Source organism: Macadamia integrifolia, chromosome 14 (assembly GCF_013358625.1).
Source record: "Macadamia integrifolia cultivar HAES 741 chromosome 14, SCU_Mint_v3, whole genome shotgun sequence".
Classification (NCBI taxonomy): domain Eukaryota; kingdom Viridiplantae; phylum Streptophyta; class Magnoliopsida; order Proteales; family Proteaceae; genus Macadamia; species Macadamia integrifolia.
In genome coordinates, this window is record NC_056570.1 from 2,831,634 (window position 1) to 2,842,405 (window position 10,772).

Genomic DNA, 10,772 nt, shown 5'->3' on the forward strand with positions numbered 1-10,772 from the left:
ATTTTGGAGTCACTTTTGAGATATTTCCTTTTCTTTGTTTGGAACGAAAAGTTTAACAGAGGACATGGCTACAAGTTCTTTTATTTCATGGATCTACTTGTTGGCATATTTGATTTTTTCCAATACTTAAATTGTGTTTTAGTGATGATAAAACATGAACAAGTATGTATTAGTCTAGTAACTGGATATTTTATTATTGACTTGAAATATGCTCATGACGATTTTAAGAATAGTCGAAACAATCTCTTAACATTCTCGGGGTAAGGCTAAGTAGTTCTCGTCCCTGAACCTCGCACATGCGAGAACTTTGTGCACTAAATTTATTCTTTGAATGTTTTTAAGGATACTAAAATGTTTGTTAACTATGGAGGTTAAATTATTCCCACAAGCTTAGAGTCAACTATAAATTGAATTTATTAAGCATCAAGTCAGAGCCAGTGGAAGAATCAAGCAAGCAATATTTGAGGAACCAGTTAAAGCTTTGTCATATTATACAAGCTCCTCCAAGCTACGTCAATTCAGAAACTGGAAAATTCACAACTTGGAGGCAGCCATGTGCATCAAGATTGAAATGATCAAGTTTAGAGTTATTCAAACTTGTAAGGAGCCTGCATATCAAATGGGAAGAAGTGATAAAAACCAAACTTCAAGATTTTATAGGATTATGCACTTAATTGTATTTCTCAAAGTAATCCTATGTAACAACTCGAACAAATTGGATGCCCATTAAATATTTATAATAACCACCCATAAAGAATAGGTAGCCAACTAATCTCCTACAAGATAAAGTTTTGACAATTATTTGTGTCTTAACAAACAGGGTGGTCAATTGTAAAAGTTGGAAGAAAATTTACAAGATGAGGGCTATATATTAGTTGTGGATGAAGCACATTATTATATTTCATTGATTTGGAGGGACCAATCCGATAGTTGATGGCAAGAGATCCAAGAATTGTAAGCAATAGAGTTCAAGCAATAGGTATAAGACTTTGACAGTAACAATTATATAATTCAATATATAATTATAAGTAGAAAGGTTAATTTGCTAAAATTGATCAACTGAAATAATAGCAGAAGTCCTCAAACTTATGTAGAGTTGAGTTGTATAGTTATATACTCTCCTTAAGGTATTTGAACGCTCCGCTCTCAAATCTCTTAAGGTGCACTCCAATAAGCGATTCCAACAAATAGTTCCAAGGTAATACTCAGGAATTCAAATAAAACCGAGGACATAATTAAAAACAGAGAATAGAACACTTGCAGTAAACAGTGAAGTTAAAACAATCCCACAGCATGTAAGTATGTATTTCGTATAGAACCACATATACAATAGGATTTGTGTAACCTATAAACAGAACCTATTTATAGAGTGTAGGCTTATGTATGCGAATGGGTATACATCTATAGGTATCCATACGTATACAAATGTGACTCTATGCATGAGACAACGTATTCATGTATAGATACATATAGGTGCATGTACATAAGTACATTGGTAGTTGGGTTCATACAATGTACAAAAGGTGTCTTTTGGGAGAAAGTGTGTAAGGGTGTGCCTTTACAATTTTGTGAACTGCATGTACATATGTACATTGGTAGTTGGGTTCATACATGTACATGTACAAAAGGTGTTCTTTAGGACAAAATGTGGAAGGGTATGCCAATTCAAATTCAAAATTCAAATTGTGAATCAAGCCCAACACGTTATGGTCTGACCTAGACCGATCCAATTAATAAACGTGTCATTTATAAGCAGGTCGTACATGATGCAACTACATAGCTCGATGGGTGCCTGACCGGCCTGACACATTTACAAGCCCGACTTGAATGGACTCCTTTAAGCCCAACCTAGCTTGACCCCTTTAATAGTACTTGTATTTTTTTTTTTTTTTTTACTACTTGTATTTAGTGCTGAGGCTTTGTGACATATACAGTTGAGATGGTGGCGATTGTTATCTGAACATTCATCTTTTTCAGACATAGTTTAATTGATTTGAACTTGCTAAACTTGAGTTGTGTATGCATAGTTTAATTGATTTGAGTTCCGTGGGTTAAAGACCGAGTAGCTTAGTAATTTATCTGATTTACACAGTTTTGGCTTAATCCATTTTAACTATGGGATCTTTCGTTACTATGCCCATCTTTGCCTCATTTTATTGGTATCCTTCTTCAAGCACATTTAAGAGATCAATTTTAAAGAGGATCTGTTTAAAGCCCGTTTAAAGTTAAATAGGTTTATAGCCTGGTTAAGGCCCGATTAAAGTCCATTTATGGTAGTCCAATTAGAGCCCTAGATCGACCGATCCGATTATCAACCGTACCATACCCGCACTAGCTAAGCCCATTTAGAAAAACAAATGTTCACGGTGTAGCCCTAGAAATTGGCCGAGCCCGACTAGGCCCGACCGAGATCGGCCTGGCCAGCCCAACCATTTGACACCCCTACTTTGACTAAACCATACTCACACCTGACCTCGGCCATGGCTCGACTCGGCACACGCAATTCAAAAGCACCCCAAGAGACCCCTACACACTTGAGAAGGGAGAGGGCTAGCACCCTTATGATATATATATATATATCATAGTTTTCTTTCTTCCCAAACCAATGTGGGACTAAATATTGTGAGATGTCTTAGTTCATTACAACCCCACAAGTTCTAAAGAAAAAAATAGAAAAGACACTTTTGAGAGGGAACGCTAAATTCAAAAAGACCATTTTGAAAAGACTAATTTAACCATAGTTTGAAACTTAAATTCTAATAATTTCCCCACAAGTTTCAAAATATCGATAAATTGAATAGAACAACTGAATATATTAAATATAGTAGGACATATCGTTCTCGGTGTCTTTAGGACTTGAACCTACATTAGGATTGATAAACTATGTTACAGAGTACAGGTAAAGTCAAATTTCTTGAACCTTTTCTCATAGCCGGCTAGGTCATCACTCATATCCTACCAGTTGACATTTAGATAACCTTTATCATGATAATATTGAACATTATTCACAAGCTTTATCCCATATCTTCGTCTCATAGATGTTTAGAGAATTTATCTTTAAAATTCTCATCAATAGGCGACTATATCTCCTACATTCATTTAGGTCAGCTCCATAGTTTTATACCTCGTTCTCATAGAGTCGGACCGGTGATCGAGTTAACTCCTATTAACCCAAAACCTACCAGGATCATCTGATGCAGTAACCATAACACAACACACACACATCTAACGAAAGAAAAATTTGTATTTCAGTAGAAGTCTTGTATGTATATACTTTGTAAATACCCCAATACTCTTGATACTCAAATTGTATTACATAATACATTTACATGTGGGCCCACATGTGTGATATATTCGTAAAAAATACAATTTAAATATCCAGAGCATAAAGGGGTGACATAACAAAATAATAAAAAAGAATCCCAGGTAGGTATCAATGTTGCTGTCCTGCAACACAACTTTCGCACGGGCACTCGGCACCGTGCCCAAGATCTTCGGGGATCCACCAGTCCTCGACTGAAAATTCTACAGTGGGTCCTGGCTCTAGCTCTTTGACTGGATAACCTGCAAGATTATCTAAAAATGGTGTGCACGTGGGATGAGCTCACTAGCATAGTAAGTAAAAAGAAAGACCAAGCAATCATTCGCAATACAAATGACCCTACATGTATGTAAGTCCATTTAACCTAGATCACCTAAGCAATAATTCTAAGTTATAGCTTATGTGATACTCACAACCACAGTACACATATGCCCTGGGTATGAGTCGCGAACTCCATCACACGATACGCCCATAGGGTTGTCAGAGAAGGCCAGCCGTGGGTACCGAAAAAGTAAATTATTGTTCTTCAGCAACATTAAAGTAAATTGCTGTTTCTCAGTGATATTAAAGTAAAATGGGCCTTGCCATGCATTAAAGTAAATGAGCCTTGCCCTACATTAAATTAAAAGTTATACGATTAGCCCTCTGATTATATCACCAAAGTTGTCAACCGTTATAGTGATCAGCCGGGTGTACTTCTAACCACCACCATTGGTATAAACCTTGGACTTCTCCTAAATGATATATCCAATACCTAAAATCCCATTGGGAAGGGTCATAGCATAGGAAAATGTCATTCCTAACCACATGCTTTTATATGAGATAGTATGACTGCATAGTACTACCACATTCCATTCCACGGGCCACGAATGCATTGGTTTTCAAGCCGACTATGACATTTAATCTAGCAATGCATCATATTCAATAATTTAAAATCATCAATTTCATAACTCATAGCAAGAATAAGCAATTAACAATTAACGTCACAACATAATAAATCATAAATGAGTTTCATAATGCACAAGATAATGCATGCAAATGGCATTCGTGGATGACTAGTCTACACACAAATGACATGGCTAGTCTACAATAATAATGGAATGATGCAAAACACTCCAAAAATAAAGTCAATATCCACTTCCCATTTACTTAGATATATATAATGGCTCACGCCCTGTACGAGCGAGATCCGATGCAAGTTCCTATCATAAAAAGGTTGAGTTTAGTATATCTCTACTTTAGGCTTATGACCAACAAGGTACGATGATCTCAACGCTTTTAAAATCACCATAGGAGGTTGCCCAAAAAATTTGGACCCTATCAGAGTCCAAACTATTGGACTGGTAGGTCAACCGACGGACCAGGCACCCGCCGGTCCTTGCCTGCCATTCGACCCAGGGGCTCTATCAGGACTGGCGGGCCATAAGCAGTGAGCCAAGTGCCCACCGATCCTCGCCCATCGCTCTACCCAAGGGTTCTGTCTGGACCGATGGGCCAAACAGGATGGGCCAGAAACCCAACTAGGACAAGCGGGCTCTAGATTGGTGGGTCCAACCACTTCCCAGGTCACCCACCAGTCAGAACTGAGATTTTGCTATTCACTTCCATTCTTCATCTCACTTTGAAACAATCACAAGGGTCCATTCGACCGCATATTTCACACATCTAAGGTCCCATATTGTGATTCTAAACCTAGATTTAGGGTTAATTCAAAGTTTTAAACTTGGATTTTACCTCTTTGCACAAGAATACCTTCAAAACCCCAAATCCCTTCTTCAACTCAAGAAATCACCAAATGCTTTTCAATTCTTACGATTTTTTCCTCTAAAACTTTCAAAATCAACATGTAGCTCTTTCATTAGACCTTAGATTCATATTCTCAAGTGGGATTAACAAGATTTGAAGGATTTCAACCCAAATCATAGGGTTTCACTTAGGGTTTCTTGAGGGTTTAAGAAATATGGGTTTCACTCACCTCAAAATGTAGATCACAAGACGAGGATCATTTTTCTGGCGCAAAAATCGAAAGATCTAACCTTGGCATCGCATTACGAGCACCTCTTCCTCTTTTCTTCCTTCTTCTTCCCTTCTCTTTCTTTCTTTTCTCTCTCTTCTTTACTCTTCTCACCCACCTTGTAAAACATTAAATGAGGGGAAAGAAGGATAATAATTTCTATTTATACCTGGGTCAAAACATCTAATAACCAGACTAGTAGGTCACACTGGTGGGTCTGACCCACCTATGACCACCCACTAGTCAGTCGAAACTTAGCCAAATAATTGGGATTTCAATGGGACTTGGCTCCCAACACGTATTTCACTCCAGGTATACGATTAAAATATGTCCTTGTCATGAATATAGCTACGTACCTTCTATTGTTCGTACATGGCCTTGTGATACATGCAAGTGCACGGCTTAGGAATACAGACTTCACTATGCACTATTTTAGACTCATATGGTTATTCCGAGTTTAGGATCACCCTTGCCATCATGTTCCATAGGGTATCCGCCTCAGCTCGATAGGTTTCAGACCCTACACGACCAAATTTGCCATCATGTTCCATAGGGTATCCGCCTCAGCTCGATAGGTTTCAGACCCTACACGACCAAATTGAACCAACCGGGTAAATAAACTGGGTTTAGAAGGTAGGGTATCACACATAGGGCCCGTTTGATGACGTTTCAAGAAACTCGTTTCTACCGTTTCTGTTTCCAGAAATAGTAGAAACGGAGTAAAAAGCGTTTGATAAAACTGTTTCATTTCACTTATTTTCAGAAATAGAAATAGAATTTTTTACTTATTTATGGTTCAAGAAACGACCCAGGCGAAACAAGTTCAACTTGTTTCGCCGTTTCTGGAAACGACTTGTGGCCATTCTTTCACTGGTTACTTTCGACTTCTAAAAATATGACTTATCAAACACCTTTAATTCCGTTTCTGTTTCTAGAAACGGAAATTTATGTTTCTGCCGTTTCTTGAAACAGAAACGACAGAAACGTTATCAAACGTGCCCATAGTGTGTACCATAGTTAACATCCCTCCACAAATTATGAGATTTTACTTAATTAAAAGTTTATGACTCTTCATTTATTTATGGAGGTATTACTTTACCAGCTAGCCAGAATGAACAATTAAATAATAGTACTAACAATAACTGCCTAGCGCAATTGGTAAGTTGTGGTGTGCAAAAAACCCATGCTCACCAAGAGGTCTCAAGTTTGAGCCTCCTGGTTGTTACCAATTTTCCTCCCTACCTACTAAAAAAAATTAATAATAAATAAAAAATAATAGTATTAAATTGGTCATCCAATGACTTCGTTTGTACCTTTTAGACCTAATTCAGGAATTTACCTCTTCACATAGGTTGGGTGTCCATCACATAACTTATGACACGGGCCTTAAGCTTATTCTTTTAGATAAATCATGTCTAACCTTAGTAGGCATTGGTTTTGTGAATATATTAGCTGAATTGCTTTCTAATTTCATAAAATATGTAGCTATTATCCCTTCATTTATATATTGCCATTTTTCTATTATATACTCTGCTTTTAGCTTTAGCTATAGTTGCCTGGATGCCACAATAAAGTGATATAAAAAGTATTGATTTTTTCCATAATAGAATAATATCTAGATTTTTGAGTCACTCGGCTTCAGATCTAGCATTTTCTAATGCAATAAATACCGCTTCTATGGTGGATCCTGTACCATAAGATTATTTTACTTATTTTTATGAAACCCTTCCACTACTAGTGCAAACACATATCCACTTGTTAAAAATTCATTTGTATTTGATATTCAATTAGCATCACAATAGCTTTTCAAAATAGTAGGATTACTATTATAATGAAGACCATAACTTATAGTATCCTTTAGATATCTCATTAGTATTTCTAGGGCATGCTGATGCTCTTTACTTGGATTTAAGTGTATTGACTCAACTTTCCAACTGCTAATGCTTTATCAGACCTAGTACAATTCATTAAGTATGAAATAGAATCTATGACCTGTGAGTATTTCTTTTGATTTACTGGTTTACCCAAATATTTTTGTAATGACGTGTCTTTGATTTTAGGTGATTAATAATAATTATACTTTTTAAACACATTTTTTGCATAATTTTCTTGAGACATAATTATCTTTCTTTTCTTTCCTGATGATCTTTATTTACTTATTTATTTTTGGTAAGATTCCTGATGATCTTGATACCAAGAATAATATCATCCTCACCCATATTTTTTGTTTTAAAATTGGACATCAAGAGGATTTTAGTTTGTATAACTATGTCTAAATTTGTTCCCATAATTAACATGTCATCCACATAAAGGAGTATAAATATCATTTACCTTGATGAAATTTACTATATAAACATCTTTCAGCATAAGTTACAACAAATTCATTTGATATTAATATCATATCAAGTTTAGCATGCCTTTGTTTCGGTGCTTGGTTAAGTCCATATAATGATTTTACAAGTTTACAAATTTTTTGTTCTTTTTAAGGTACTATTTATCATTCAGGTTATGTTGATATATATTTATTATTCGAAGACACTATTTAGAAATGCGATATTCACATCCATTTGGTGTATTACTAAATTATAGATAGAAGTCATTGCTATCATTACTTGTAACGTAGTCATTTTAGCAACTAGAACGAAAGTATGTATAAGCTTGAGATCAATACGACATACTCAAATGATGATATCAGTAAATATACCTAAATGAATCAAATGAAATAAAAGAATATTGTGAAAGGAAGTACTTGAGTTTGTAAACAAAACAAACGTTTGATATCGTTCTAAAAAAATGTTTTTGGAGTTTTTTTGTTCTATTGGAACGAAAAAACAGAATCTTCTGTTTGGTGCACTTATGGTATGTTTCTGTTTTTTTGGAACAAAAAGTGAAAAAAAAAACTGAAAAAATGAGATTGGACGAAACTCCAAATGGAGTTCCGTCTTCCCAGTTTCGTTCCATTTTACAAAAAAAAAAAAAATATCGTTCCCGATAAAAATCTGAAATTTTGAAACACCATTTTTTCGTTTAAAAACTGCATTTTGACACAGAAACTGAAATTTTCGTTTTTGACACGAAACGATGTTTTTGGAACAGAAACGATACCAAACGGGCTCTTAAAAGATGATAGCTTTAAGTTGAAAACAAAAAATTGTCAAGAATATTGAGGAAACTCCGAAAACTTTTTTTAACACCAAGAAACTAGAGCCAGACGTCCCTAGACATAGGCTAAGCCTTTAATATTATAGCTTGAGATCTTTATTTCAAATAGAAACAAAGATTACTTAAAACCATTAAATATTGAATGAGATAGATTCAATCAATGATGTCAAACAGTTCAAAACACCTTTACAAATTCAAATTGGGTGGGAACTCATCCTTGGAAAGGTTTTTTTGCTCTACACTATATAGTGTGAATGGAATAGGCCGTTTTAAACTAGAATGCGGCGTGAAAGCTCTTTGATCTTTGACTTTTTACCATTTTTCATTCTCTTAGTCAATCAAATAGCAGAAAATCAATGAAAATTTTCATCTTGTAGCAATATCTACAAGTAATTTGAATAAACAAAAAATATATGGTAAAAGTTCTTTGCTTTTTAAGAAAAAAAATCTACTATTGACTGCTAATCATTCAATCTCTCTCACTCCTAGGGTTTGGCTCCCGATTGGAGGGAGAAGGGGTAAGGCGTTAGGGATAGATGCTTTTGTCTTCAGTAATGGATCTTTTTTTTTTATTCCATTTTTTGGGTTTCCAACATATTTTGGGTTGATTTCGATTACCAATGAAATTCAAATTTAGCAAGTCAAATAGTATAAAATCAATAAAATTTACCTTTTATAGCAAGATCTATAAGCCTTTCTTTTGAACAAAAAATTCCAAAAAACACAATTGTGAAATCTATTTCCTTCTTCTTAACACCAAAAGATTTTGGGTTAATTCTAATTGATACAAATTTAATTCAAATCGAAATAAATTAAGGCCAATCCTGAGTCCAAGTTTTTAAAACTAAAGTTAGATCTACATGTCTTTTAGTTAGAAAATGTGTTTGAAATAAAGTTTCAAAATACCTTTATTGTCTTTGGTTTTGAAATTTGGTTTTTCCTCCACAAAGCTTTTTGGTTTTAGAATTATTTTAATAAAGACACTTTTGTGTGGAAACTTTAGTCCAACATTAGAAGTGGAAGAAAATGACAAGGGTCTGTAAGAATGAGATTCTAAAGGTAAGGGGTTCCTTAGAGAGAGGTATCTCTCCTCACTCATGTTCAGGTTATTCCAGGATACTTTTCACGAGCTGAGTCAAACTGTGTTGAGGCACTTTTGTGTGGAAATTTTAGTCCAACATTAGAAGTGGAAGAGAATGACAAGAGGTTAATATGAAAGAATGAGATTCTAAAGGTAAGGGGCTCCTTAGAGAGAGATATCTCTCCTCACTCATGTTCAGGTTGTTACAGGATACTTTTCATGAGCTGAGCCAAACTGTGTCGAGGCAGGATGGAGCTTTAATATAAAACTATTATTTTTTCTTTAGACCAAGATCGACATCAATGGAGCCCAAAACGACGTCGTTTGCACCTCAAAGGACGCTGGTTTCAAGTCATTGAGAGCCAACGTTGGTCCTTACCAGAACTTCTAAAATAGCTCTCAATGTACTTTGTTCAACATTATCCACGTCTCATTACATGTCGTCCAAAGCGCACTCGAAATGGTTTTAATGGCTATTTTCATAAAGCCACCTCTCTTGGAAAGGGTCCTTGATGGGGTTTTCGCCTCTATAAATAGAAGTCATCCCAGGGCAGTTAGAATGAATTCTCAAGTGATATTTTCTCACTGAAGCTCTCTTTCTTTGTTTTGAAGATTTCTCTCCTACAAACTTGAGTTCTAGTGTGGGATTTCATGCATTGTTTTCATTGTTTACTCTTGTGAGTTTGAACATTACTTTGTAAAACTCGAAGAGGTTGTAATAAGAGAGTGCACCACTATTACCAGAAGCCTACAAATCTATAGTATCTGCGTCTATGGTTTAAAGGAAAGTGCCCGCTGGTATACATCAGCTTAATCTTCATAAATAATTTATTATGATTTACTGGAGCCACACTTTCTTTCAATCAAATAATTTATACATATCTTTGCAGTCCTTCGTTTTATTTGTTTTGAACAAAAGTTGTTCTTATTAGTCAAAATCTTGCTTTCTATTTTGTGTCATATAAATCTTGGGACCATGATTTGTATTCTTGGGATTGGATCAATTGATTTGCTCGGATTGGAATAATATTAACTGATATCGATCTGATACCGATCCATTGGTATAGCCCAAGGGTAAAACGACAAATTTCTTTTTTCTTAAAAAAAAGGGTAAATCTGTCCAATTGAGCCTAATCCAGGGAGTATCTATCTATATTCGAAACCAATCCCGATCAGAGAACCGATACCTTATG